This window comes from Nanorana parkeri, unplaced genomic scaffold (assembly GCF_000935625.1).
Source record: "Nanorana parkeri isolate BGI_ZX_2015 unplaced genomic scaffold, ASM93562v1 scaffold27, whole genome shotgun sequence".
In the NCBI taxonomy this organism is placed as follows: Eukaryota; Metazoa; Chordata; class Amphibia; order Anura; family Dicroglossidae; genus Nanorana; species Nanorana parkeri.
The window spans coordinates 1,262,743-1,267,745 of NW_017306295.1; the positions used below are offsets into that span (position 1 = coordinate 1,262,743).

At 38.7% G+C, this 5,003-nt stretch overlaps 1 long non-coding RNA gene across 1 annotated transcript in view; it reads right to left on the reverse strand.

Moving 5' to 3' along the window:
* The window catches only part of LOC108795222, a 10,896-nt gene extending 7,205 nt beyond the window's left edge, over window positions 1-3,691 (reverse strand). Inside the window, exons 1-2 of the long non-coding RNA XR_001941745.1 lie at window positions 3,387-3,691; window positions 896-962 (exon numbers count right to left, since the gene is read on the reverse strand). This is a non-coding gene — a long non-coding RNA (uncharacterized LOC108795222). The remainder of the gene's footprint in view (window positions 1-895; window positions 963-3,386) is intronic.
* Between the last annotated feature and the right edge of the window lie 1,312 nt (window positions 3,692-5,003).

A 5,003-nucleotide genomic window follows, 5' to 3' on the forward strand; every position in this document is an offset into this window, starting at 1 on the left:
CTCATGATATCTGTGTTTCTCACTGGTAATGTATCCATATTTATGTTATGTACGTTTTAAAAGAAATAGCATACCTATATAGATGTAAACATAAAGTGAACAATGAATCCCCCAATGATTCCCCCACTATAACAATAATTTATACTACAATTGTGTGTACAGTCTAACATATTGCCAAGCATTTCTGTTAGGGTACAGAATAGACAGACTCTGAAAGGTTACAGAATAGACAGCCTATGCAAGGAGATGCATAGCATGGCCCATGTCTGTGTATGGTCCTGTAAGCACTGCTCTCATCCCTACACCTAGACTGGACACATCCCAGCATTTCATCTGACAAGGCTGCTAGGGATTGAGCAATGCAGAAACATTTTTCACTTAACCGATGTACATGACTGTAAGTTGAAGCCAAGCCCCCAGCACAGCTAATCTTTACCATTTCATTTCTTCAAAAGCTGTCTGGCTACATTTGGCTCCCTTACACGACAAGCAGTGCCCCAAGCCTGGAGCTGAGGATGAGGGCCACACAGAAGCCGCACCGTGTACGTCTGATAGAATAAAATATTGCAGTTGTTGGAAGCCAGAGGCTGATGAGTGTGCCTTTAGGAGAATGGAGACAAGGTGAGCTCCTCTACAGAGCAATAGGAGCCTGTCCCTAGAGCTGGGGAAATCAGAGCTCAGAGCAAAGCCATTGCCAGGTCATTGCAAAGGAGGGGGGGGGGGAAAATCCTTAAAATGACTAAACTGACTAGAGAACAATAACAGTCGAGTCTTAGGTTACAACAGACACATGCTATCCCTTTAAGGCAAAGATCCCATTCTAATTCTCTCCACGTGGAAGGAAAGGCAGCAGAAATGTAAAGGGAAAGAGGGAAAAAATGCTATAGTCACTGACCTGCACAGCTCGGCCTTGGCAGCTGCTTCGTATTTTTTTCCTCTTCCTTCTCTGATCTCTGGAAGATCTGAGGCACAAATGACAGACAGATTGCACTGGTTATGGCATTTAAGCTGAAGTGAGAAATACAAAGCTGGGGGATCTACCTCCTCCTACCCACCCAGAGATGTGACCTTCTAACTGGAGGAGAGCAGCTCCACTCTTCCGGGTTGTAAAAAGGGCAAAGCCACAAATATAATGGGAATATAAACGTGGGTCCAGGCTGTGGCAAATTACACCAAAATCGCCTCCTATAAACAGATTGATGCTGTGCTGTTAAACCATTAGAATGCCATTTGACCGCGCTCTAACAAGAGCTGTCAGTGAGGCAGCGGGAGAAGCATCGATGTTGGCATATATCCCATTCTGCCCAATGACAATCGATCTCTGTATGTACCTAGAGATGGGATGATGTCGGGGTAATTGTGTAGAATTGGACATACACAATAATTAGGACGATTTACCTGGCTGACATAAAATATAGAGCATATGATTTAAGGGTCATTGATAGTGTAGTTTTGCGAATAGATGATGGAGAGATAGATAGATAGATAGATAGATAGATAGATAGATAGATAGATAGATAGATAGATAGATAGATAGATAGATAGATAGATATTAATACCAACAGGTGACAGGTAATAATAATTATTAATATTATGCTAACAATTAAGGTCAGGGGTCACCATTCTGCCCACTGTTAATAAAAGTATTTTATTTAAATGTAGGCTTGAATACCGATTACATGCTTGTTTAATAATCATTTTAATCGTTGTTATAATATGTGACAAGGAGAAAAAGAATGCCAAGCAGCTACACAAATAAATATATGGACACATAGATAATGATATGATAGATAGATAGATAGATAGATAGATAGATAGATAGATAGATAGATAGATAGATAGATAGATAGATATATAGATAGATAGATAGATAGATAGATAGAAGGATAGACAGATGGATAGATATAGAGAGGAAGATAGATAGATAGATAGATAGATAGATAGATAGATAGATAGATAGATAGATAGACACGTTGTTGTATCATAATACCGATATCTCTTTTGTAAAAATAAATCCTAAAGGTTTTGGAATCACGGTAACGGTAATGGTTTCGCAGTAATTGAATGCAGTCTAATAGTCAGCATTATGTCTCCAGTTTTGTATCACTATAACCTATAATGAGTACATGTAGAGTAATAAAGGAAGTGGGGAAATGATGATGAAATGGTATCAAATCTACAATATAAAGAAGAGATGGCAATGGTATACCTTCAGCTTGTGCTTGCTTGTCCTCGGTCCTGTCTATATCCAAAGACTCCCCCCATAGAATAACACCGAGTTTTGACCAGAATTCGAGGTGATTTATTGCTCCGAAGCAAAGGTACAGCAGATCAAGCCCAAAGGACAGTGGAGGTTATGAGCTAGTTAGTGCTTTCTATTTAGCTTGCTGAATGACAACACATATAACAACATCCCCACCTTCAGGAGATAACGACAATTTTCTCAAATCTCTAGAAAATGTGTAACTACGCCTGACAGGCTCAGGATCACCGTGCAAATATGCATGTATTCATCCGGAGACTCACGTGGGATTCCGAGCACTTATTATTGAGTTTTGGGGTCTATTTGTTATTGGTCCAGCACACAGCAATGACAATTCACCAAACAGATGTATGATCAGCCTGGGCTTATACCACGGTGATATAGCTAGAGAAATTTAAAAAATGGAACGGGGAGATTAGAGTACTTGCATGGGGAGGACTGATGGACTCCTGAGAAGCTCACAACAACCTTTTCATGGAAGGGGGCTCAAAATGAGGAGGAAGCCAAGATATTCAGACAACTTCCAACTCATAGCCCCCCATCACATCACCTGCCTACACCCGCATCAAGGACTGCACTGTCACCGCTCATATGGCTGGCACATAATAACACAGCACCAGGCATTAAACATGCTCTCTATTCTCTATATAATAGAAATATGTCTAACAAATAAATATATGGACACATAGATAATGATATGATAGATAGATAGATAGATAGATAGATAGATAGATAGATAGATAGATAGATAGATAGATAGATAGATATATAGATAGATAGATAGATAGATAGATAGAAGGATAGACAGATGGATAGATATAGAGAGGAAGATAGATAGATAGATAGATAGATAGATAGATAGATAGATAGATAGATAGATAGACACGTTGTTGTATCATAATACCGATATCTCTTTTGTAAAAATAAATCCTAAAGGTTTTGGAATCACGGTAACGGTAATGGTTTCGCAGTAATTGAATGCAGTCTAATAGTCAGCATTATGTCTCCAGTTTTGTATCACTATAACCTATAATGAGTACATGTAGAGTAATAAAGGAAGTGGGGAAATGATGATGAAATGGTATCAAATCTACAATATAAAGAAGAGATGGCAATGGTATACCTTCAGCTTGTGCTTGCTTGTCCTCGGTCCTGTCTATATCCAAAGACTCCCCCCATAGAATAACACCGAGTTTTGACCAGAATTCGAGGTGATTTATTGCTCCGAAGCAAAGGTACAGCAGATCAAGCCCAAAGGACAGTGGAGGTTATGAGCTAGTTAGTGCTTTCTATTTAGCTTGCTGAATGACAACACATATAACAACATCCCCACCTTCAGGAGATAACGACAATTTTCTCAAATCTCTAGAAAATGTGTAACTACGCCTGACAGGCTCAGGATCACCGTGCAAATATGCATGTATTCATCCGGAGACTCACGTGGGATTCCGAGCACTTATTATTGAGTTTTGGGGTCTATTTGTTATTGGTCCAGCACACAGCAATGACAATTCACCAAACAGATGTATGATCAGCCTGGGCTTATACCACGGTGATATAGCTAGAGAAATTTAAAAAATGGAACGGGGAGATTAGAGTACTTGCATGGGGAGGACTGATGGACTCCTGAGAAGCTCACAACAACCTTTTCATGGAAGGGGGCTCAAAATGAGGAGGAAGCCAAGATATTCAGACAACTTCCAACTCATAGCCCCCCATCACATCACCTGCCTACACCCGCATCAAGGACTGCACTGTCACCGCTCATATGGCTGGCACATAATAACACAGCACCAGGCATTAAACATGCTCTCTATTCTCTATATAATAGAAATATGTCTTTTATATATGTGTGTATATGTGTGTGTGTGTGTGTGTGTATGTGTGATAAGACTAGCTATATATATACACACACACACACATACATAAACTTAGATAGAGTCAGTCAAGTCAATTTGTAAGATAAACCTTGGGTGTTGCAAAATAGTGTAGGACATTGCAGAAATCTCTTTTTACATTTTACATTCTTGCTAACATTGCCCAATGAGCAAAACAATCTGTGGTTTTGGCACCTATTATTTAGCCTTTTAGACTTTTTACAGAGCAGCTTCTCTCAGTTGCCTAGAGGCTGCAAGGAGCTGGACCACTATACAATGTTCAGTGCCTGGACACTGCACCCAATCACCTAGCATGACCGTACACATAGCAACACTATTATATTTATTATTGTCATAGTTATTATTATTATTATTATTAGTAGTAGTAGTAGTAGTAGTGATAGTAGTGGTAGTAGTACCACCGCAAGGTAAAAGTACTATGGAAACTAATAGAACATTATAATAGACTGTTAGTATATTTATAGAAAATGCTGCGAGTTCAACCGCTAGCTGGCAGATCCTCTGCAGTCATTATAGTAGTACCTTTAATAGATACAGATAGATAGACAGACAGACAGAACGATAGACAGGGAATAGATTGATAGAGAGCATAAGCATAGAAAGCTAGATAAATACTAGACTGATAATACACAAATAGAGATTGATAGATAGATAGATAGATAGATAGATAGATAGATAGATAGATAGATAGATAGATAGATCCATAAACTATATAGACATAAATAAAAAATAGATAGAAAACAGATTGATAGCGAGAAAAAGGATAAACCCATGAATAGATAGATAGATATATAGATAGATAGATAGATAGATAGATAGATAGATAGATAGATAGATAGATA